Source organism: Callospermophilus lateralis, chromosome 13 (genome assembly GCF_048772815.1).
Source record: "Callospermophilus lateralis isolate mCalLat2 chromosome 13, mCalLat2.hap1, whole genome shotgun sequence".
Taxonomy (NCBI): domain Eukaryota; kingdom Metazoa; phylum Chordata; class Mammalia; order Rodentia; family Sciuridae; genus Callospermophilus; species Callospermophilus lateralis.
Genome location: NC_135317.1, coordinates 55,643,159 through 55,669,917, shown reverse-complemented (window position 1 = coordinate 55,669,917; position 26,759 = coordinate 55,643,159). Strand labels below are relative to the sequence as shown.

At 36.3% G+C, this 26,759-nt stretch overlaps 1 protein-coding gene and 1 non-coding gene across 2 annotated transcripts in view; both read right to left on the bottom strand.

Annotated features, from left to right (window-relative positions):
- The window catches only part of Drc8 (dynein regulatory complex subunit 8), a 137,248-nt gene that overhangs the window by 40,596 nt on the left and 69,893 nt on the right, over positions 1 to 26,759 (bottom strand). The gene's annotated exons all lie outside the window — the stretch shown is intronic.
- LOC143379785 (U6 spliceosomal RNA) lies at positions 17,114 to 17,217 on the bottom strand. The gene has a single exon (XR_013088561.1). It is a non-coding gene; the product is annotated as a U6 spliceosomal RNA (small nuclear RNA).

Below are 26,759 nucleotides of genomic sequence, written 5' to 3'. Positions count from 1 at the left end.
TAAGTTATAGATAATAGTACAAGTATTTAAATGATAAAAATAGATTTACATTTTATTGATTATTATAATTTTTTAATATAGACTAGTTGATCCATCCTAATAATTTAGCTAAGAACTCTCAATCTCTTTTTGAGAAGGTCTCAAAATCTCTCTATATTTTAGAATATTACTTATTAATTAGGTGTCTCTTAATTTTTTTTTTTTTAGGTGTAGATGGATACAACGCAATATCTTTATTTTTATGTGGTTCTGAGGATCGAACCCGGGTCCCATCCGTGCTAGGCAAGCACTCTACCACTGAGCCACAATCCCAGCCCTCTCAATTGTCTTTTAAAAAATATAATTAAGGTTATTTCCCAGCGTAGGGAACAGTATATAAATCTTACCATATTTTTTATGAATAAGAGATCCAGTTAGAATTTATATAATATCAATGAATTTTTAAAGTCTGTCACCTTTATTGCTCAAAAGTAACATATGACTTTAATTTGGAGAACCTCAGTCCTAACAAACAAAAATGTAAGAATCAACAGTGCCTCAGTGTCTTTGAATCAATCAAATTTATTCTCAAAGGACAATTGTCAAAATTGGGATCTAAATTAGCAGTTTAATATACTCAGTGTTTAATTACGGATGTGAATTTATTTACCAGAAAAAATCTTTGTCTTAAACAATAAGAATCAGTAGGCAATAAAAACTTTTCTTTAAGGAAATAAACTTAACATTTCAATAGGTTTTTATCATGTCAAAATATGGACAAAATCTTAGCTCACATCAGTATAGTCAAATTAGAAAAATAGCCTGAAATATCCTTGAATTAATCATTTAAAATTTTTATAGTTAGTCCTGTACATGTAAATCTCTTTTTTATTTGTTCTAATTTTTTTTGGTTTCTGTTCTAATTTTTTATATCATCTGGTTAGATAATGGTATAAAGATCTTTCAATTTAGAAAAATATTTTTATCATTAAAATTTAGAATATAAAGACCTTTTTGTTTTACCCAGAGATGATTTTTTTTCTTCTTCTTCTTTTTTGGATCTCCAATGTGTGCTTCCTCTCTGTTGAAGCATCTTTGTCTTCTAGAATTTTTCCTAGCTATACTTTGGAACAATTTCTGAAAACCTTAGAATCTATAAATAAATTATTGTACTTTGATAAGAAATATCAATGAAAATATAGTTAAAATCCTTAGATATTTATGCAGACAGAATTATTTTTGTTTATGATCTTATAAGTTTGTTCAATAACTTGAGAATTAGAAACTACTTGAAGATTTTATTTTGTCTTAAAAGCAAATTTATAGTAAATACATTTATCTCAAATATCTGTAACTAAAAAGCAGTGTATCAGATAAATGTACATATAAAACATAAAAATTAGGGGTTTTATGTTGAAGAAAAATATTAGACAAATATATATTAACTAAACAATTAGACATATATCCTAATTATTTTATAGATTACACTATGGGTTATCTAAATGCCTAGAGCATAACTTATAATTGTTTTAACTTTATGTTACCATGTGGTTCTTAAAATATTTGGATCCATTTTAATTTATTTTTAACTAGGAGAGCACTCTTCTATGTGACATCACTTGATGTAAATGAAATAAGATCCTTATGCATACATATTTATTTCTGTAATTATATAGTCAGGAATTAGAATAAGGATTTTTTGTTCATCACAGGAACATTGCCGGCTTTTGTTCCTGTGGCGAGCAAATGCATCCCCATAACCTCCAAACTTAAAAGTAAAATACAAAGAAGCATGTTTGATATCTCTCATCAATAGAACATTATTTAGTAACACAACTATAGAGAAAAATAAGGTTATTTAACTCAAAACTAACTTAAATTTAGGGCTGCAAAGTAGAAACCTGTGGAATTAAATTTTGTCTGAAAAAGATATCTTTTGTTAGCATTTACAGGTAAGCATTCTTAAAAATGCAGGCTCCGGAAGGTCTGAAACAGGAAGAACAGATTAGAGGCTGGAAGGCAGGACTAGAAGTCCTATCTGAATGGACAGTGGAAGAACCAATGGGAAGCCACGAAAATGCAGGAGGCAGGACCAGGAAGCCTGCTCCTCCAGACAGGCATCACGTGGTTACCATGATGATGCAAACACCATGGAGTACATTGCCCATTATCAGGCAAAAGTTCCGAGTTTTCCTAGCTTACTGCATTTCCTTTGGTTTTGTCTGCATTCCCCACGCCTGGCCAAGATCCTACGGCTGGTAGCAGCTTGCTTTGTCTTTGCGACCTGCAGTTGCAGCCTGTGTCCTCTTATATTTTCTATTTTTCCTCATAGCACGTGGGTGCTTTAAAAGTTTTAGTAGCAGATGCCAGCATTACCATCAGATATTAAGCCAAGCTGCATTCGGCAATGAGGTCAAGTCAAAAGGTTTAAAAGGTTAAAAGGCACTGCTAGCCCCACGGGTCTAGTTACAGACCCCATGGGGCGCAGCGACTAAAGTCTTTTGTCCCTAGCAGCTGAATTCTAGCCATTTTGATTCAGTAAGACAAGAATGTAGCAAAGAAGTCAGTACAAACTTTCTGAGTATTCACAAAAACAATAGAAAATTGAAATTTACTTCTCTCCAGGTAAACATCATAACATTTTCTCTCCCTTTTTCTCACTCTCCTAGTGCAAATGTCTAGAACATAAAGCCCAAAATATCTTTTATAAAGATTCATAAAAATAATAAAATAAAATTTCACTAAAGTGCTCTTTCCATGGAAGAGGACTCAACAACACAGCCTATTAATCATCTTAATAATTCTTTACATTTATTTAGAGTCTCTAGAATTATACCCCAATATTAAAAATTTTAACATCACAGATTTTCGTTCTAATTCACTTACTTTCTAAAATTCCACCCACAATATTCTGAAATCCTATGCATGCTTAACTTCTGGAGAGAACTTTCAATTTCACTAAACTTTCTTTAATTTTTATACTGGAGATCCCATACGGGCCACTATTATTTTGTCCCTTTTGTCCCAGCAGCTTAAAGACTCAGACCTTTTGCCCCACGTTGGGCGCCAATTACCGGATTTCTGTTGGTGACTAAAACACTCAGGGGTCACTCCAGTTGAACTGGGCTGACTGGACTGCGGCAAAATAACTACACAAGAGACACAAATACCTTTTTCTTTGAGGTCGCTGTGACAGCTCCTCTGACCTTAAGGGTCCGCAGGAAGAGAGAGAGAGAGCATGCGCTAACCCCTTTTATTGAGGAGAAGCTATTCAAAATGAGGCAAGGGATCAGGTTTCAAGGGGCTGAGTCTATCTTCTTTTTTTTTTTAAGAGAGAGTGAGAGAGAGAGAGAGAGGGAAAGAGAGAATTTTTAAAATATTTATTTTTTAGTTATTGGCAGACATAACATCTTTGTTTGTATGTGGTGCTGAGGATCAAACCCGGGCCACACGCATGCCAGGCGAGCACGCTACCGCTTGAGCCACATCCCCAGCCCTGAGTCTATCTTCTTGATGTCCACTATCAGCAGGTTGCCTGACATCTGGGTAGGCCACACCCAAGGGCACAGTAAGAGAAGGGGACACACACAAGGAACTTCCATGGAACATTCTATCCTAAATAGGGCAAGGGGTAATATTACAAAGGAACAGGTGAGCACAGTTCCACCCATGGGGCTGTAGGAAGCCATTCCCAGGCACAAAGACACAGTAACTCGAACCCTAGAAGAGCAGGGCAGTCTAGCAGCATGGGTGCCTGATGCCACATCGCACAGGGGAGTTAACTCAGTCACGTGCAAGGTTGGTCTCCCACAGTATAAAAAGACAATGTAAAATATTTCATTAATATTTAATAGTGATTACAATATTAAAATGACATTTTAGTCATTCAAATTTTAGACCTATTAGGTTAAACTAGACATACTGTTAAATTAACTATGCCTATTTCTTTTTTTAATTTTTTTTTTAAAATTGCTATTAGCAAATTTAAAATTCAATGTGTAGTACTCCTTTTGAATAGCGCTTTTTTAGGGAATAGCTACCATCCTGAACTAGACTTTGAGAAGAGTGATAAAGAGAAAATTATAACATCATGCTGTGTATGCTGTGTAACAACATAATCCCCCTTGTGCCTCTCTGAGAAACTTTAACCAATATTTTAATTGTCCATGGAAGGAGTGGAATAAAATTTCTAAGTAGTGTAACTACAGTTGATAATAACTGATTGTTTATTTCCAAACAGCTATTAGAGAGGGTTCTGAATGTTCCCAACATGAAAAAGTGATATTTGAGGTGGTATATATACCAATTACCTCCATCTGATCACTATACATTGTACACGTGTGTTGAAATATCACACTGTATCCTATAAATATGTATAATTATTATTTGTCAATTAAAATTTGGTTTTTGTGGGGCTGGGGATATAGCTCAGTCAGTAGAGTGCTTGCCTTGCATGCACAAGGCCCTAGGTTCAATCTCTAGCACAACAACAACAACAACAACAAAATTTTCTTTTTTTAATTTAATATAAAGCCTAGCTTTGTTGCGTAGGCTGGTCTCGAACTCCTCAAGTGATCCTCCTGCTTCAGTTTCCTGAGTAGCTGGAAACACAAGTACATACTACTGTACCTGGCTCTATGTCAACTAAAAATTTTGATAATTTTTTTAATTTAAATTGTTTTTAATGCTTTTTGTATACTGGACTGTGATTTCTTTCTAATATATTTCTTTCTAATATATTCATATAGTGAATTCAACATGGCCATTCTATATGAAAGTTAAGTACTATATATGAGATTATAACACAAATTTCCATACTTTAACAACTAATATTTTCTCTTTTTTAAAATATTCTTTTAATTGTTGATGGACCTTTATTTTATTTATTTATTTATATGTGATGCTGAGAATCAAACCCAGTGCCTCATACATGCTAGGCAAGCACTCTACCACTAAGCTACAAGTCCAGCCCCAATATTTTCTTAATATCTGATTTGTATAATATTTGGAAAGTACTTTCACATATACCATCTTACCTGATCTTCAGTCACTTCTTCTTCATCCTAGGTATCTAGGAATATTATCTCAATTTACAGGTAAAGAGATTAAAATTAAGTATAAATGATTTAACCATGGTTACATAGCTAGTGAGTAGCAACATTAAAGTTAAAATGCATTTTTAGTAATTCCAGATAATATTCATTCAACATAATGAATATGAGTACCTATTATGTGCCAGAGACTAGGCTAGGTGCTAGGGATACAGAAATGAATAAGATAAAAATTATCCTTGCTCTCATGGAATTTATGTTCTAAGGGAGAAAACTGACAAACAGGCAATTATAATTAAAAAAACAAACTGGGCAAAGGGCAGTGGTTGGTAAAGGGTATCATGGGCATGCAGAGAAGGCCCCTAACCTAGACTGGGATTGTAGATCCCAGGAGTAGCTTCCATCAGAATTGACTTTTGAACTACTTAAAAGCATACATAGGGAAAGAAATGTTTCAAGCAAAGGAGACAGCATACTTACAGGCCCTAAGTTCACTGAGATCACTTGCCATTCAAGGATCAAAAGAAGTTCAGTGTGGCTGGGATATAAGGTTTAAGACAGGGAAGAACAAGAAAGTAAACCAGGGTTGGGGTTGTGGCTCACTGGTCAAGTGCTCGTCTAGCATGCATGAAGCACTGTGTTTGATCCTTAGCACCAAATAAAATTATAAATATTGTATCCACCTAGAACAAACAAAAAAAAAGTAAATCAGAATCCTGACAAGTGGCCAGATTACATGAGACCTTGAAAACCATGCTAAAGAGTTTAATTTCTAATGCTACAGAGTAACATTGAAGGATTTTTAAGTAGCATGGCAACATGATTAGACTGAAGTAATGACGTAGTCATACATGTGAGAAATGATGTATGTTCAAAGTTTTTCACTACAGTATTATTTGTAATTATTTTTATAGGCAAAAACAAACCAAATGTCCAATAATAGACTGATTAAATAAGTTATGTTTTATCTATACAATGGGATAACATTCTGAAAACAAAAGATATTCTTTATATTCAGACTTGAAATGATGCCCTAGACACTTTATTATGTAAACAGGGTAAAGTGCAAAAATATTTGTTGTCGGAAGCCATTCTCACACGTGACTGGGTGACTCCCGGTTAGGGTCTGAGGCGCTCTGGCTGTGTCGGAGCTTTCCCGGCCCTCTCCTGTTGAGAGAACCTGTCCGTGTGGGGGTGTAACTGACCACTGACCCCGGAGGCCCAATCACTGACCCTGACCTTGGAGTGCGGCCCCCCTTCAACCTTCATTGGATGGAATTCTCCCCTGAATTTCTTGCTCCCCAATAAAAGGCTACTCCCTGGCGTGCTCGCTCTCTCTCTCTCCTGCTAGCCCTGAGTAATCCTTGCTGCCCTGCCGGGCGGTTAGAGGAGGGAACCAGAGAGGGGAGCCGTCTCGGACCTGGTCATAGAAAAAGGTAACTGAGTCTGTGTGTTTATTTCGATCTCGCTAGCTAACTTTTATGCCAAGAACCTCATTAATGAAACCATTGCGCTGGCCTCATGGTAGAATTTGTTACCATTAGTAGGGCTTTTCTCTATGCTAGAGATGGAGCTCAGGGGCTCACACATGCTAGGCAAGTGCTTTCCCACAGAGCTACATGCCCAGTCCCATTACTATTTAAAAGAAAAACAAAGGAAAGAAGAAATGTATCTCCACTCTGGCAGTCTGCACAAGGAGTAAGTAACATTACCTGGAAAGTAGGTAATGCCTTGGGGAGAGTTGGTGGCACAGCAAAGACTGGAGGAAGCTTTACAGTATACCATTTGAACCTTCTGAATTTCAAACAAATGAATAAATAAATCTTAAATTAAATAACTTAATAAAATAAGATGAATATCCTAGTTGCAAGACATAAAACTGCTGCCTTAACCAAGAAAGACAAGTACAGTTGGACTGACCAAAGGGCAGTAATGAAGGACAAGAAGAGTAACTAAAAAGCCCAGATAGTAGAAATCCATCAAACCTCATGAACTACTAAATATAAGAAGGGAAGAAGATCATAAAAGAGGTAAGGGTGAATTGGTAATGAGTTAGAAAAAAGGTGAGAAACAAATTTAGGAAAGAGGGAGGTGAAAAGTTTCATTCTGGATATGCTGAATTTCTAAACATGCATATATATTTTTGCTTCTATTAGTACATTATAGTTGTACATAATAGTTGAGTTCATTTTGACATAACCATACATGCATGGGATTTAATTTACTCTATTTCAGTCCCTGGTTTCCCCACTTTCCTTCACCTCCTCCTTCTCCCTACTCCTCTTCCTCTGTACTATTGGTCTACCTTCCATTTATTGATCTATTTATTTTTAATTAGTGCTTTTCAAATACATAAAGCTGGAATTCACTGTCATAGAGTCATACATGTACACAGCATAATTTTGTCAAATTCATTCCTCATATCCTCCCTTTTCTTTTCCCAATCTCCTTTTTCTATCCCACTGACCTTACATCTATCTTCATGATATCCAATACCCTCCCCACTTATTCCCCTTCCTTTGCTGTAGCTCCAATATGCACATTCTTGCTGGCTGCCAAGCTCTGACCATGTTTCAGAGTTTTATTTGCCATGAGCAACCGTGAGGGATAAGATAACATCTTCCTGCCAGTAAAAACAGCAGGCCTGTTTACTGCTTGCTATAAAAGCAGATGATTCCCTAAGCTCAGTATTGCTTTCTGCAATGCTACCCATTTTTTGTGCAAGCATCCATCTGGGTCCATCACTGCAGAACTCTGAGGGCAAGGGTAACTGACACCCATAAGATTAAGCACATGTCCCCTGCTATGCCCACCATGATGAGGTCCTTTGTCACTGACCTGGGAGTGTCATGCCAAGGAAGATATTTTAAAACTTTAGGACCTGAGAGATGTGAGCATGTCTTAATACTAGTGAGAATAAGCCAGTGCACAGGAGGCAATTCACAGAGTGAGTGGTCTCACTGAGGAAGGGCAAGGTCTGGGCCAGGTGCTTAGTGTTGGGTGTCCACAAGGCCACCCACATCCTAAGACCTGCCACCTGCAAGTTGCTACAGGAGAGAGATGACAGGGTCTTTCTTATAATCTTATGAAAATTCAGTCTCCCTCCTTCTGCCTCTCTTTAAAGAACCCATCACCCAAAGGTACCAAAAACATACAGAGAAGGAAAAAAACACCCTTTCCAACAAATGGTGCTGGCAAAACTGGATATCCATATATAAAAGAATGAAAGTAGATCCTTATCTCTTAACTCTACATAAAAGCCAACACAGAATGGATCAAACACCTAGGAATTAAACCAAAAACTTTGCCACTGTTAGGAAAAAAAAAAAAAGGCCAATACTCCAACATATAAATGCAGGCAATGACTTTCTCAATAGAACCCCTCAGTTAAGGAACTAATACCAATAATTGAGATGGGATGGCCTCAAATTAAAGATTTTGCACAGAAGAAGAAATAAGAGTATAAAGAAAGAGCCTAGAGAATGGGAGAAAATCTTTGCCAGTTACTCTTCTGACAAAGGATTAATATCTGGACTATATAAAGAATTCAAAACAACATAAAAATCCAATTAATAAATGGATAAATGAATTAAACATACTTCAGAAATCCAAATGGTCAGCAAATGTATGAAAAAAATATTTAACATGTTTAGCAAACTGGGAAATGCTAGACTAAAATTCCATCTCACTCCAATTAGAATGAGAGTCATCAAGAATACAAATGGTGGTACAAGCCTGTAATCCCAGCGGCTCAGCAGGCTGAAGCAAGAGGATCACGAGTTCAAAGCCAGCCTCAGCAAAAGCAAAGCATTAAGCAACTCAGTGAGACCCTGTCTCTAAATAAAATACAACACAGAGCTGGGGATGTGGCTCAGTGGTTGCGTGCCCTTGACTTCAATCCCCGGTACCAAAAAAGAAGAATACAAATAACAATACATGCTTGTGAGTATGTGAGGGAAAAGACACTTTTACACACTTTTGGTGGGATTGTAACTAGTACAACCACTATGGAAATCAGTGTGGGTTCTTTAAAAAACTAGGAATGAAACTACCATGTGACCCAACTTGTTTATCCAAGAGAATTAAAGTCAACATACTATGGCCAAGTTATGGAATCAGTCTAGGTGTCCATCAACTGATGAATGAACACAGAAAATGTGATATATATAATGGAGTTTCACTCAGCCATAAAGAAAAATGCAATTATGACATTTGCAGGAAAATGGACAGAACCGGAGAGCATTACGTTAAGCCATATAAGCCAGATCCAGAAAGTCAAGGGTCATATTTTTTCTCTCATATGAAAAGCTAGAGGGAGGAAAGAAAAGAAGGAAGGAAGGAAGGAAGGGAGGGAGGGAGGGAGGGAAAAGAAATGAAAAGAAAAGGATCTTGTGAAAACAGAAGGGAAGACAATAGGGTAGAGGAAAGGAATTATAGGGAGGGAGGAGGGGAAGTCAACAGGAGGTACTGTAGAATGAAATTGATCAAATTATGTATATGAACAAATATGTCACAATTAATCCAACTATTATGTTGGAGGTCGGAGGGAAAGGGAGAGAAAAGGGAAATTGCATGGAAATAGAAGGAGACCCTCATTGTTATACAAAATTACATATAAGAGGTTGTGAGGGGAATGGGAAAAAAAAAAGGAGAGAAATGAATTACAGTAGATGAGGTAGAGAGAGAAGATGGGAGGGGAGGGGAGGGGGGATAGTAGGGGATAGGAAAGGTAGCAGAATACAACAGTTACTAATATAGCATTATGTAAAAATGTGGATGTGTAACCGATGTGATTCTGCAATCTGTATTTGGGGTAAAAATGGGAGTTCATAACCCACTTGAATCTAATGTATGAAATATGATATGTCAAGAGCTTTGTAATGTTTTGAACAACCAATAAAAAAAAGGAAAAAAAAACACTTTTTTAAAAAGAATTTGTTGCTATCCTCTTCTCTTATGAGCTAATCTAGCAAGAGTGGCTATCTTTGCCTAGGTGGACCACAGAAAACACTACCTTCTTTCTCTCTAGTCTGAAAACAAAAAGGCCTGACTGATATAAGGGGGAAAAGGCAAAATCCTTTTGCTGATGAGCCCACAATAGGCTGAAGAACAATACAATTCTCTCAAGAACTTTTTTTGTCCACCAGCACACTGACCCACTAGGTCTGCCATCTTTTTTTTTTTTTTTTCCTTTCTCTATTGACCAAGGTTCCCCTCCTCCTGCAAGAAGGAAATATCTTCACGTATGCTCTGGAAGCTTCAGTGAGGTCCCCTGTGCTGTCCCTGTTTCTGGCCTAAGATCTCATCAGCACAGTAGTTTTCCTTTCTCCCATTTCTCCTCAAGACATGCTGCACTGGCCTTGGCATCCCAGTGCAATACAAGAAAAGAAGAGAAGGAGGCACAAAATTTGTTAATTAATATTGAACTTTTTACTGGTCTTGGCAAGTAGGGGAATAAATTTTGATTGGGCTTATAAAAATGAAGAGACGTGACTTATCTGTTGCCTTCAAATTGTTATCATACAATTCCTATCTGTTTTCATTAGTGGTTTAGAAATGGAATGATTAGGAAATTCTCACATGAAGACTCTTCTAAGTAGTACGAGGCAAGATCTTTGCTGAGAGTGAATGGGAAGGAAGAAAGAAGCCAAGATTTGTCATTCACTCAACAGTACTTGCCTCCACAGGGCCCCACATCTCAGAATACCAAGCCCTGGCCTTGCTCTCACATTCTACAGCCTGAACTTAACTGGATGAACTGCATTTTTGCATTTTTTCTGTGTGCCCCTCTAGAATCCCTCTCCATTATTCTCTACCCCTCCAAGTTTCCCCAGGACCTAGCTCTTTGTCTTTTTGTATCCAGCTGTCTTGCCTCAGGTTTCCTGCCATGCTTAGTCAACAGAGGCAGAGCACTGCAGTCTTCTATTACTGAATAACAAGCTGCCTAAAATATAACTGGCTTCATAAACAACGCTTTATTGTTTTTCACAGTTGTGGGTTGGCTAGGTGGTTTCTCAACTGGTTTTGCCTGGGCTCACTCATGAACCTGTGTTTAGCAGTTAATTAATCTATACATGGTTCTCAATGTTCCACAGTCAGCCCTTCAAATTTTCCATTATCACCATCCTGAACTCTGGGCCCCTTCACCTTCCATCCTGCCTGCTCTGTTAACACATAACCCTGAACAACTCTAATTTTCACTTTCTTTGTTCCTACAAAGCACTGCTGGAAGAAAACATTTAACAGAAAAAAACATGGCCCACCACAAATTCATTCCATGCAACACCAAATGTATCTTAGATGGTGCCTAACAATTCTTCTATTCATCTCTGTTGATTCCTAGTAAACTCCCCCACAATACCTATTCTCCATCATCTCTGCCTCAAGCTCCAAAGCACTACTCTGTTCCCCTCAGCAGAAGGTCTATCATCTTCATTACTGAATAGATGTAAACTGCACCATCCCTGGTATCACTATTAACTCCATACCCCCTTTACAGTCACTGTCTTTGGAACAGGAATTGTGAGGTCCACAGGGGATATAAGGAATTGCTGAGAATGAATGGGAAGGAAGATGTGGGCACCTGATCTTGTTAAGACCACATCACACAAGCAGGCCCCAAAGGAGATCCTTGGGGTGCAGTATCCCATCAGGGAAGGCAAGTGCTATACCCCACCTCTAGGAGCTCTGCCTACAAGACCAACCTTCCCACCCAAATAACCTTCACCATCCTGAGGGTGGAGATACAAGCAAACACCAGACAACACCACCCATTGGATGAGAATGGAAGCAGGAAAGACACTGATCTCCAGCAAAAACAAGACTTGAATCTTCCTTGAGATTTCCCTCCCTCCCCCCACCCTCTCCCGCCCTCACATCCCCAACATTTGTGAAACCAAGAACTTTTCATGAATTAGGCTATTGAGGACTGGGATGTTTGAACAGTATTTATAGTGGTGTTGTATATTCTTTCACCTACTATTTTTACACTTTTTATTTTTCTTAATTTTTATGTTTGTTTTCTGTAGTCTACTGTCTTCCCACTTACTTGTCTCCCCCAAATCACTTTCTCTCTCTTCTCCTGCTACTAACCAACTTCTTTAGATTCCTCTTTCAACCTTCCTAAGATCTACTAACTCTATATCTTTACCTCCTACCCCCTCAACATCTCATCCGACACCTCACCTGGGTTTTTGGTTCACCATCAAAAACTGTAGATAGACCCTATTGCAAACCTACTGTTTATACTGTAGATAATAACTGAACTTACCATTTCTGTTTCTTATGACAAAAACCGTAAACATCTTAATAGTAGCTATTTAGTTTAAGGCTGTATATTGTTTGTATTTGTATCTATTAATATTGTTCGTCCCCCTAAAGAAGAGGTATTGGAACCCTGCAGGGACACTAGAAGTTTATAGGGTAAAAACTATAACACCTTGGATCTGCAGTGCTAGAAGGGAAAACACATGAACAACATGAAAAAACAAGGGAAGAAAGTGCCCCAAACAAACCAAGAATCCATGGCTAGCACAACAGAAGAAATGACAGAGAAGGAGTTCAGAATGTATATAATTAAAATGTTCTGTGAATTAAAGGATGATATAAGAGAGCAAATACAGCAGCAACAGATCATTTCGATAAAGAGCTACATAAGCAAATACAGTAAGCAAAAGGAGATTGAGGTTCGAAAAAAACAGAAATCCTTGAAATGAATGAAACAATAAACCCTCTTGGTGGGTGTTAGCTTCACTGTTGGCTCAAGAGTGTTCCTGACAAACCTTCCTCCACCTCTCAGTATCTTCATTCTTTCCTAAAGGAATAAATCAGTTGTTTCCTCTTTTGCATTAAATATTGATGTCTTCCTTACCTTGAAAAAATATTTTGATGCATGCTTTACCACTCCTAATCATTCTACTTCCCTGATTCCTTTCAACAATATCAATACTAATACTTCTTCTAAATTATTTCCCTCTCTCTCTCTCTCCTTTTAAATGTGATTGAACCCAGGGCCTTGCATATGCTAAGTGAGCCTCTATCACTCTATCCCCAGCCAGAAATGACTTCTCTTTTAACTGCCAACTCCTTGACCCACACATTTAATCCACACCTAACCTTTGCAGAATCCTGCCATCACTACTCCAAAGTTAGACCATTCTCTCTTACCTATTTCTCTCCTTCTTTATCTTTTCTCCCTCCTTCTCACCATTCCTTTCTTCCACATTTCTGTCTCCCATTCTTCCTCCCAAAGCCACTTGCAGCCCCCTGCGCCTGAATCCCTGGTTGCAAGATTACCTTGATTATTTAAAATATTACAGAACAAGCAGTATAATAGATTTGGAAAAAAAGATCACTGGTGGGGCTGGGGTTGTGGCTCCACAGTAGAGCGCTCACCTAGCACATGTTAGGCCCTGGGTTCAATCCTCAGCACCACATAAAATAAAATAAAGATACTGTATCCATCTACAACTAAAAAATAAATATTAAAAAAAAAAAGATCACTGGTGGCCTTAATAAAAACACTTGCAGTGAAGAAGGGAAGAAAAACTCCAAAGAGTACTGTTGGCAAGAAAATTAGATCCCAGTGACAGAATACGCAATTGAAGAACATGGCTATTTAAACAGAATGCATGCTGGGCGTATTGGCACATGCCTGTAATCCCAGTAACCTGGGAGGCTAAGGAAGGAGGATTGTAAATTCAAGTCTCAGCAACTTAGCAAAACCCTGTCTCAAAATAAAAAATAAAAAGGGCTAGGGATGTAGCTCAGTAACAGACCACCCCTGCTCAATCCCCAGTATGGGGGTGGGGGACTGCACACCACAACCAACTATTGTTGCACCATGTGGTAGGTGCAGTTCTAACACAGTGCATGTACTAATTCAATGAACCACACAAAACCCCGTAAAAGAGGTCCTACAATTATCTTCATTTTACAAAGGTGGAAACTTAAGCTCAAAGGCACTCCATAACTTGAATAGGATCATATATAGTCAACATATTCAACTCCTAAGAACTAGTGAAATCTGACAGAGGAATGGGGATGAGAACAAACAAAAACTTTCATCATGTGAGAAAGGTAGATTAATTAGCTTTCTGAGTTAGGAATGGACATTTCCTCCAAGTCTAGAAAAAAAAATTCTCACACCTCTCTCATATCTCTTTTGCCAGGATCATGATCTGTGTGGATGTGAGAAAAAAATACCTTCTGACTGTCAAGTTAGTATTAGTGGAATACAATCATACGGTGTTTAACCATGTATATCAGCCTCTGTTTTAAAGTGCTTTAAATATTCTTATTCACTAACTCCTCACAGCAGCTCCCTGGGCAGGTAGTATTGTTTTACAGAGGAGGAAAACTGAACCACAGAGAGGTCAAGCAATTCTTCCAAGATCGATAGTAAATAGTGGAAATGGAATTCAAACACACACAGCCTACAATCTATGAGATTCACCATACAACTGCTATCTCTCAAACGTTCAATTTTAAAAAGCTTAATTAAGTATTTAATTCGACTTAAAAGAATCTTGCAGGGGGAAGGGGTACTAGGGATTGAACCCTCAGGTGCTCTACCAGGAAAGGTTTATTTTGACTCAGAGTTTCAGAGGTTTCAGTCTATAGCCTGAAACCAAAAGGCCAACCAGGAGCAAACTGTGGAGGAGGCCTGTTCACATCATGGTGGCTAAGAAGCAAAAAAATAAAAATAACGAGCCAGGACCCCAATATCCCTTCTAGGACATGCCCCCAGTGACCTAACTTCCTCCTACTAGGCCCCATCTCTTAAGGTTCTACTACCTAATATGTTGACCAGGATTTCAACACATGGGTCTTTGGGGAACACTTATCCAAATTATAGCAATGTTCTTTAAAATAATGTTGGAATCAGAGCACTTGGAGAGAGTCTTAAGAGGTCATTTGGTTCATCCCCAGTGACCTAACATGCTCCTACTAGGCTCCATCTCTAAAGTGTCTAAAATACTTATAATGAAGTAAAAGTTGAGATCAGGCTGGATACTAGTCTACTATGCCTTGGAGAAAAAAGTGCATAGAAAAGAAGGAACCACTGATAGAGGCAGCACTGTGAACTGTTACCTGATGCTATATGATAAGAGCTGGTTTTATGTTTGGTTTTTATGGAACATGGGGTTCAAGTCATCAGAAGCAGAAATGCCAAGCTCTCTGAGGATGAGCAGCAGTTCCTAGCTGAACCGGTCAGACTGACCTCTAGCCTAGAAGGCAGCTCACCAGGCAAGTACCTTTAGGGGCAACCAGTTGATTACACCACTCAGTAAAAGCAGGGTAGAGGGAGACTGAGAAGAAAAAATATAAGGGCAAATGAAGTAGGGGCAAGGAGGTAATGTTTAAACACTAACAAGTCCCTTATTCTTGAACGTCTGTTTCTTCAAATACAATAAAGTGAAATAAATTTATTTCAAGAAGCCTCCAAAGAGCTAGGGTGAAGTTCATTGGTAGAGTATCTGCTTGGTGTTTTCAAGGCTCTGGGTTCCATCCCCAGCAATGGAACTCCCAAGTTCCTGAGTCCTTGAGATAAGAGTAAAGGGCAATTATAGCAGAAGCAAAGATGACTCAGAGCTTCCCTTGTTTGTTCTCCCATGAACTGAAATATAAGGCCAGAGGCAAGGAAGAACGAATGATCCTCTGAGCCACTCTTACATCATAATTCTGGTGCCAAGAACATGGAAAAGCAGCCTAAGGGACCAGGTAGGCCCTGAAAAACTCCAGATGGTACTCCAAATAGTATCTGGATGAGCTGGGATGCTGGCCACTGTAGAGGGAATTAGGGTTCACAGCTCAGCCTTAGGAGTAGTAAGGCTCCCAGAGATGAGCTAAGGAAAAAAGAGAAAGGCAATGAAGAACAGCAGCCAGAAGAAGTTCAGGCCACTAGTTATGAAAAAGAGTTAGAGGTTTGCCAAGGGAGAAAACTGGAAGGGAAAATGTTGAAAGAGATAAAAATATAGTTTCAGGAGGCAGGGACTAGAAATGTCAATGCTTAATGATGAAAGTAAAGAAAGAAGTTCAGGGACTAAGGGTATGTATAGCCAGTGGCAGAAAGCCTGCACAAGACCATGGGTTCAATCTCCAGCAAAAGAAAGAAAGAGAAAAAGAGAAAAAGAAAAAGAAAAAAGTTCATAAGAAGGGGGAAAAAAAGATAATTGACAATAACTAGAAAGCAAAGCAAAAGCCAGGTTCAGTGGTGCATGCCTGAAATCCCAGCAGCTGGGAAGGCTGAGGCAGGAGGATTACGAGTTCAAAGCCAGCTTCAGCGACTTAGCAAGGCCCCTAAGCAAGTCAGTGAGACCCTGTCTCTAAAAATAAACATACATAAAAAGGCTGGGGATGTGGCTCACTGATTAAGTGCCACTGAGTTCAGTTCCTGGTACCAAAAAAAAAAAAATGAAGCAAAAATAAAAAAGCAATTCATAGTCATATATAATATTGCAGTTGATTTATCTATTTTACTTAATGAGATTTTGAATCGAGTGAATTTATTGCAAATTATTTTAAAATAAGCTTTTTAAATGATTTTATTATTATTAAAGTATTTAAAAATTCCTAATGTAACCTTTTAAAACAACTTCTTTGAAAAGTGAAGCCAGTGTAATAAAATTAAATTAAATTTTTTTTCAAGTTTAATAATTCCTTCTTTTTTGTCAGGCTTTTGGAAGAAAGTAGAGAGAAATGGTATAAATAAACTCATCTGCAGGCAGTAGCCTGCTGGTTATTAACTGGCTCCTCACGAGAAAACAGTCCTGACTTGTGGCATTGATTTGAACAGTGTTGATTTGAACCATGTAAATATGCCCACCATACCCGGTTCCAAGCTATTGACCATCAATTTGAAAGTCACTCAAGGTGGCATCTGGGAGAAATGCATAAGTAGCATTCCACTGTAAAGTATGTTCACCAAGCATACACTATACATACATGACCTCAACTGCATAAATAAGAGTAAACTGTAGTAAGGTAATTGGGAAATGGTAAATTTTGAGTTTTTATAAACTTGGGGTTTTTTCATTCTTAACAAAAACATTTATTTTACATTTTATCCAGAATAACCTGAAAAAAATACGGGGCACTTCATGAGTTAGTGTGTAATCACTGTTTAGGAGACATGCTAATCTCCATATTATTCCAATTTTAGTATAAGTGCTACCAAAGTGAGCACCCTTGTTTTTAATACATTTTCATTAAGTTTTTATAACTTGAAAAATATAAACTAGTTTTTAACAATGGCTTGGAGAATTCCTGAAAATTTAGCACTCAGCTCTTATGAGCTGGTACAAGTCAGCATAATTTGCCTCCAGCACACTCCTGATACTCTCCCCCACACCCCCGCCTCTATACAACATAGATACAAAACAGAAATTAAATACAACTCTTTTTTTTGGGGGGGGGGTGCTTTAAAATATTATCTTCCTCTTTTTTAAATCAATTTTATAGGATTTTTAATAAATTACCAACATGTCAATTTTGATAGGGTTTATAGAGAAAATGACTGTCTCATACAAAGATTTTTATTTTTTTCAAAGGTTTTAAATATGCAGATGGGTACTATTTGTCTTTGGCAAAGTATGGAGATGCCATAAACTGATAAGAGGTACAAATTAACACCAAAAGCCTTTATAATTAAGTATATGTTTATGCACTTGCACCACACAGAGAGTAGTAAACATACAAGTAAAATTATTTCAAAACAAATGAGTCACATTAATGGCCCAGAAGTGGCATCATCACTTAATTTGGATCACCTAAAACACAGCATTTGGATCACTTAAAATGTTTGACCTAGTGAAAGCTGTTTTTTTAACAGGCATTCAAGGGTGTAGTAGTATCACGTTCCTGACACAAGGTGGAGCCAGTGCCACGAAGCTAGGCTAGGAGTGTTCAGTTAAGGGCAGTCTAAGGTCAAAAACATCCGGAAGCAAAGACATGATTCAGGACATCTGATGCAATCCTAAGGGGCAAAAGAATAGGCAAAACATTTTACTTCTATGAACTAGCTGATATATCATGCTAAGTATGAAAGAATATTTAAACAATTCAATTTCCAGGAACAAAGCAGAATTTGAAAATGATTTTCATTCATTTAACAAATACTTACTGAGCTCTACACTATGTGATGAGTAGTATTTATAGTAGAGAACAAATAAAAAAAGACCTTGCACTTATTTTCTCTGAAGCATTTTTCATAGATCAACCTTATTTTGAAATTAAATAATGAAATGAAGCTAAAATAATGGCAAAATCTATTCAGCAGAACTATTCTATTCTTAAAAGGTCTTTTTTCCCAAGGAACCTCAAATCAAGTGAAGATCATTAAATATATGTGTGTGTGTGTGTGTGTATTTCCCCAAAATCTTTTGTTTCTAACTTACTGCAATGCTATTTCTTATATACGCCTATGTGCTATAGTCCACAGTTCTCAAACACAGAACTCAGGAACTCCCATGCATTATAAAAAAAATTTAAAAAGTAAAGTAAAATACTAGGCATTGCAGAGTAAAACAATAAATAATTTAATGGCATAACTACTTTTACACCTACTATGGCTCAGGCACTTCCCTACACATTATGATTACCATGATACATTAGAAAGACAAGGTCCCAAACTGGGCTGGGATTGTGGTAGAGTGGTAGAGTGTTTGCCTAGCATGTGTGAAACTCTGGGTTCAATCTCAGAACCACATATAAATAAATAAAATAAAGGTATTCTGTCCATCTGTAACTAAAAATATTTTAAAAAGAAAGAAAGAAAGAGACAGACAGACAAGGTCCCTGCTGTAACACCATGGAACTTACAATCAGGTGGGAAAAAGCATGAACATAAATAAATATGAGCTAACTTTAGGCCGTAACAAATGCTATGAAGAAATCACCACCCTCACCATTATTTTCATAACTGTGTTAGTTTGCTTGGACTGCCATAACAAAATCACACACATTGAATGGTTTAAACAAAAGCAATTTGTTTTCTCACAACTGATGACTGGAAGTCTGAAATCAAGGTGTCAACAGCTTTGGGTTTTTTTGAAGGCCTCTCTGTTTAACTTGAGAGTGCACTGCTTTCTGTGTCCTCACATGATCATTCCTCTGCACATCACCATCCCTAGTGTCTATGTATCCAAACTCCCTCTTCTTATATATAAAGAACCAGTCAGATTGGATTGGGATCTACCTTAACGGCATCATTTTAAACTTAATTGCCTCTTAAAGACTTTATCTCCAATTAAAGTTACATTCTGAGGTCCTGGGAATCAAGACTTCAAAACACACCAGGGGCCGGGGATGTAGTTCAGTGGCAGAGCATTTGCCTAACATGTGTGAGGCACTGGGTTCGATCCGTTTGTACCACACAAAAAACAAGCAAATAAAATAAAGGTATGGTGTCTATCTACGACTACAAAATATATATATTTTAATAACCCAAGGGCAAACACTTCAAGACAGCAATATAGGCAATGAATTTTTTTAAAAAACAAGACCCCAAAAGCACAGCCAACAAAAGCAGTAACAGACAAACAAATTACATCAAACTAAAAAGTTTCTGCACAGTGAAAGAAAAAAACCAAGAGAGTGAAGAGAAAACCAGCAGGCTAGGAGAAAATATCTGCCAACTTTATATATCTGACTAGGGATTAACAGCTAGAAAATATGATGAACTCAACAATAAGGAAAAAATGGTTTTTAAAATGGTTAAATGATCTGACAGACATTTCTCAAAACAAGATACACAAATGTCCTACAAGTATATGAAAAAATGTTCACTATCACACTACTCATTAGGAAATGCAAATCAAAACAACAATGAAATACACCAATTCACTCCAGACAGAATGACTTCTATCAAAAAAGCAAAAATAACAAATGCTGAAGACTGGGGGACAGGGGTCTTTTATTTTTAGTGATGGGAATGTAAATTAGTACAACCATTACAGAGAACAGTAGTTCCTTTAAAAACTAAAAATAGAACTACTATGTGATCCAACTATCCCACTTGTGGGAATATATTCAAAGAAAGTGAAATCAGCATATAAAAGAGATACCTGCACACCCATACCAGCACTATTTACAATAGCCAACATGTGGAATCAACTGAGTTGTCTCAATAGCAGATGAATGGATAAAAGAAAATATGCACAATGGAGTGTTATTTAGTGATACAAAAGAAAAAAATCCTGTCTTGCAGCAAAATGGATGAAACTGAAGGACATTATGTTAAATGAGATAAGCCAGGCCAAAAAGAAGGAAAGAAAGAAAAGAAATGGAGACGCTTATATGGAGATTTTATATATATATATCTTACAGAAGAAGAGAGTTATAATAGTAATTGCTAAAGGATGGGAAGAGAAGGGAAGGGCGATAGAGGAAAATTGGTTTTCAGGTACCAAATACAGTTCCATAAGAGGAATAAGTTCTAATATTTTACAACACAGTAGGGTGACTATTGTTTGTAACAACCTATTATATATTTTATGAAGATCTAGAAGAGTTTAAAGCCTCCAAGCACAAAGAAAAGATAAATAGTTAATAAGATGGAAATGTTAATCATTCTGATTTGATCAATAATACATCTACCAAGTTATCACACTGTACCCCATAAATATGTACAATCATTAGTATTCTACAATACTGGAGATTGAACTCAGGTGCCCTCTACTACTGGGCTACATCCCCAACCTTTTATTTTTATTTTTTATTTTGAGACAGGACTATTGCCTAGACCACTGCCAATAACCCTCACAATGTTATTCTGTTTCTGCAGTAAACAACTACCTCAATTCATTCTCCTCACAGCAACCAAAACAATTTTCTAAAAATAAGCATCACAGCATGTAACTCCCTTACTTAAAACCCTCCAATGGCTGATCATCTCACTGATCTAAACTCCTTTCCATGATCTATAAGGCTCTACATATGGCCCTGTCAACATTTTTAATTTGGTATTATACTACTAACTACATGGCGACTACACTCCCCTCTTTGCTTTTCTCTAACATTCTAAACTGCTTCCCCTTCACAGGATCTTTATATTAACTCTCCCTCAATTCTTCACATAACTGAGCTACACCCCCAGTCATTCAAATCAATCTGCTTTTGGGTGGGAGTAGGGTTACTGGGGATCAAGCCCAAGGCCACTGAGCTACATCCCCTGGTTCCTTCTAATATTAAAGATCTTAACTCAAAAGTTACCTCCAGAGAAGCTTCCCTGCTGAGAACACCTAACCTATTCCATCTGCCTAACCATCCCTTATTCTCTAATGTACCCTCCTATTTTATCTTTATAATATAAAATATTTTTATTACCTCATCCTGTTTTATTTTATAACACTTATTACTATCTGAAATTACATTTACTTAGTACTTGTTTACTTGAATAGTACCCATCTCTTTTCTCTATCTTTTCTCTAAAACATTAAGTTCCGTGAGCATAGAGGCCTTTTCTGTATCTATCACTGCAGTATTCCTACTCTTAAGAAGGAGCTCACACATAATAGGAACTCAAAAAACATTTACAGGAGAGAACAGAATAGTACTTACCACATTGGAAGGGTGTGAAAGAGTAGGGGGTGGAGAGAGGAACTGATACAGGGGTGCAGTTGGATAGAAGGAATAACTTCTAATGTTCTATAGCACAGTAGGATAACTATGGTTGACAACGACAGAATAATTCAAAAAACTAGCAGAGAGGATTTTGAATGTTTATCATTTTAAATAAATGATAAATTTCAGAGGAGTTGGATGTACCAATTACCCAGATCTTATCATTACAAGCTGTATACATGTACCGAAATGTTACACTGTACCCCATAAATATGTACAATTACTCTGTCATTTAAAAATAAAAACAGGAGTCAGAAACAGTGGAGTATGCCTATAATCCCAGTGACTCAGGAGGCTGAGGCAGGAGGATCACAAGTTCAAATTCAGCCTCAGCAAAAGCGAGGTACTAAGCAACTCAGTGAGACCCTGTCTCCAAATAAAATACAAAATAGGGCTGGGGATGTGACTCAATGGTCAAGTGCCCCTGAGTTCAAGCCCTGACACAAAAATAAATAAATAAATAAAACATATTTTCAATGTAAAAATAATATTTATTGAATAACAAATGACATTGTTAAATACTTTACAGATGGAATAATACCTTTCAACTGAAAAGCACTTTCATATAACTTCATTCAATTCTCACATCAATCTATATTAAACTCCCTATTTTAAACAATAAGGAAACTAGTTGTTTCCTTAGAGAAGTTGTTTGACTTACCCCACTAGTAACATAGCAAGTGTAGAGAAAATCAGTATTGGTCTCTGTCCTCTCACTCTTAAGATTCTGTCCCTCAGCGTTTTTTTGCAATATCATCTTCTTAGATCAAATCATGGTGGTTAGTGTGAGGTTAAAGTAGCAGCACAGAAAGAGATTCAAACAGTCTAGACCACTATGCTATTTGCATGTTTCAGAGATGCTTTGGTCATAACAAGGGTTTAATCAATGCTTACTGAATTAATTGGCTAAACCACATATGTGGCAAAAGACCTCAATAATCCCAAATTCAACACTGTCCAAACAAAACAAAACAATTCCACTGTCTTAAAGTTTCCTTTTGAAAATAATACTTGAAACACCATTTGGCAACATAACAGTAGTAGTTGTCACAGACAAGATGGACCAATAGAAAATGAACTTGTGGGCAAACAGGATAGTTATTTGTATTTAGTCTCAAAGTTATCTCCCCCAAGAAATTTCAGTAATTTCATAAATTAAAAACTTACAGTGGAGGCCAGGCACGGTGGTACACGCCTGTAATCCCAGCGACTTGAGAGGCTGAGAGGCAGGAGGATGGCTAGTTCAAAGTCAGCCTCAGCAACTTAGTGAGGCCCTGAGCAACTCAATGAGACCCTGTCTTTAATATAAAAAAGGGTTGGGGATGTGGCTTGGTGGTTAAGCACCCTGGGTTCAATCTCTGGTACCAAAAAATACTTAGTGGAGGAACTTCACACAGACACTACCTCACCAAATGATCAAAGTTAAAATCACTATTAAGACATACCAATATTATATATGCCCTTCACAGTACTTCCTGAGAAGGGTACAAACACTCTCTTGTGGTATTCTTCCCAAAAATACATTATCTCAATCTAATAATGAGATATCAAGGGACATACTAAAAAATAACTGAGGAAGACTTTTCAAAAATATCAAGTCATGAAGGACAAAAAGAATGAGAAACTTCAGTTTGGAGAATAAAAGAAATAACAAATGTAACAAAGGAATTTGCATTGAATCCCGGAAGAGAAGATATATTGTTTAAAAAAGTGAAAGTCCAACAAGACCTATAGTCCAGTTCATGATATCAACCCAATGCTAACTTCTTGGTTTTGATAATTGTACTCAGGGAAAGCTGGGTAAAATATATACAAGGACTCTAAGTACAATATTTTGAATTTCTGTAACTCTAAAATTATTTCAAAATAAAATGTGTTTAAAAGCACTGAAAAAAATGAATTTTTCAACAATGGCATTGGGCTGAGGTTGTGGCTCAGTGGTAGAGCACATGCCTAGCTAGCATGTGTGTGGGTTCAATCCTCAGTACTACATAAAAGCAGATGAAGGAAACAAAGATATTGTGTCCAACTACAACTAAAGGAAAAAATATTTTAATAAATAAATGGCATTTTAGGGCTGGGAATGTAGTTGAGTGGGAGAGCATTTGCTAGCATGTGTGAGGCTGAGTTCAATCCTCAGTACCAAACAAATGAACCAACACAAAGGTATACTAACTTTTTTCTCTGTGATCCAGTAATGGAGATGTCTGGATAACCTGATATTTTTACAAGAGTTGCCACTTTTATATATTTAGGAATATGGACCACTGGCAATTTAAGATTTTTCTCAAGTTGTCATTTGTCTCTTGATTTTTTTTTTTTTTAATGCAGTTTTGGGGACAGGGTTTGAAATTTTTTTACATGGCTGATTTTAACGATGTTTTTCTTTTTGGATTTTGAAACCAATACACATGTTCCCTACTCAAATTTTATAAAAGAATTCACTCATATATTTTTTAACACTTTTAAGATGTTGTTTTACATCTAGATATCTAATGCACATAAAACTTTATTTTGGCATGCAACTTGAAGTTCAGATCCAATTTTGTATTTTTCCAAATAACTATCCGGTTAAATCTATCCTTTCCCCACTTCCTGGTGATGTCACCTATATCCTACAATAACTTTCCATACAAATTTGAGGCTATTTCTGATTTTTTATTCTATTTCACAGATCTGTTAACGCCACACTCTTTTAACCATAGAGGATTTATATGTTTTACTATCAAATGAAGCTAAACTCATCCCCTTGCTCCTCTTTATCAGTTTTCTTGGCTATTCTTGCCTATATGCTTTTTCATACGAACATTAAAATTCAAGTTCCAGAAAAGATACATTGGTATTTTAATTGAATTTGTGTTAAGTTTATAAGTTAATTTAGGAGTACTTGACATATTTATTATTCAAGTCTTCTTATCTAAAAAAAAATATGGTTTCTTTCCGTTTGTTCAAGTCTATTTTTAATGTTTCAGAGCTTCCTAAAATAGCACTTATATTTTTTTTTACATTTTTGCCTATAAACTTTAGCTTTTTTGTTGCTGTTATAAATGGGTCTTATCTTCTATTACATCATCTAATTGGGAACTCTTTGCATAAATGAAGGCATCTCATTTCTGTATATTAATTTTATTATCTACTACTTTACTAAATTTTCTTTTTCTGTGATGGAGTTCTTCCATTGATTCTCTTGAGTTTTCTAAATATATAATCATACATCTAAGAATACAGATAGTTGTTCTTTCTTCTACCTTTTCTAATTTTTACCATTTCATATCCAATATCTATGTCTATGTTATCACTTGTCTTATTGTGTTGGTTAATGTCTCTTCTTAATACTAAGTAACAATGGCAAATGTAGATATCCTTATCTTATTCTTAATTTTAACAGAAATGCTGCTTATGCCTCCTTATTAAGCAAGAAACTGGATTTCAGACTGACATATTTCATGCTAAGGAAGTAAATTTCCTCAGTCTCTACTTGATTAAATCTTTAAAATTATCAATGTGATCAACAGTAATTTAAAATGTCTTTGGCTCTCTACTCTTCATTTTGGTTTCCTCAGCCTCCTTAGACTCTTATTATTCAACTCATTGTTTGTCTTATTTTCAATAAAGGGTTTCTAATATTAAAAAATTAAAAAATTAAAAATAAATAAATAAAATTATGAATGTGTGTTGAATTCTGTCAAGTCTCTTTGCATAAAAAGAAGCTTTATAAGACTGTATAAAGACGATCCTGTAATTTTTTTTGTCACATCTATAAATACAAATATTAACAAATTTTCAAACATAAAACTATTTTTACATTCCTGGAATAAACTCCAGTTTGCTTAATGTGCTACTGGATTTTGTTCTAATATTTTATCTACAATTTTTGTATAAATATTAATAGTTAAAATTGTTCTATAGAGGTTTTTATGCAATCTTTATTGATTATACTCTCACTTCACAAAAAGAATTTGGAAATTTTCTTTTTTTCTGAAAGAGATTAAGTACCGTTAGTATTAAATATCTTTTAAATTTAATAGAATTCTCCTATGAAACAGTCTGGATTTAAGATTTGTGGTGAGAGAGCTCTTTGAAAATTTGCCTATTGATTTTAGGAAATTTAATGTGTCTAGATTTTCTATTTTTACTGAGATTACTATTTTTTGCTTTTTTGTCAACTTAATTTTAAGTGCTTAATTTAGTGGATTTTTTGCATATCCATAAGGTTACATAACAATCACCACTATCTAATTCTAGAACACATTTATCATCCCATAAAGAAGTCTCATACCTGTTAGTAATCACTTCCCATTTCTCTCTCCCTTTACCACCAATCTATTTTCTGTCTCCATGGATAAGCCTATTCTGGATATTTAATATAAATGTCCTCCTAAAGCATGTGGTATTTTGTGTCTGGCTTCTTTCACTTTACATAATGTTTTTAAGATCATCCATATTGTAGCATTTATCAGAACTTCCTTTTGTGGCTGAATAATATTCCATTATATGAATATAACATTTTGTTCACCAATTAGCTGACATTTGAGTTGCTTCACTTTTTTTGATTATTACAACTAATGATGCTATGAGCATTCATGTACAAGGTGTTTTTAAAATTTTTAAATTGTAGATGAAAACAATACCTTTATTTTATTTGCTTATTTTTATGTGGCGCTGAGGATCAAACCCAGTACCTCACACATGCTAGGCAAGTGCTCTTCCACTGAGCCACAACTCCAACCCTGTACAAGAGGTTTTTAAATATATTTTTTAATTTCTCTTGGGTATACACTTAAGAATGAAAATGCTAGATCATAATGATAACTCTTCGTTCAATTATATGAAGAACTACCAAACTTTTTTCTGAAGTGGCTGCATTATTTTATATTCTTACCAAAAGTATAAGAGGTCGAATTTCTCCACATCCTCAACAACATTTGTTGTTTTTCATTTTTTAAATTATAATCATCATTGGAACTGGAGGGTATTACCAGTTAATATCCTCAAATAGCAAAGCATTACCTAGTATGTGTAATGGCCTGGTTTCAATCACAGTGATTGAAAAAGAAAAGAAAGAAAAGAAATAGCTGGGCGCAGTGGCGCATGCCTGTAATCCCA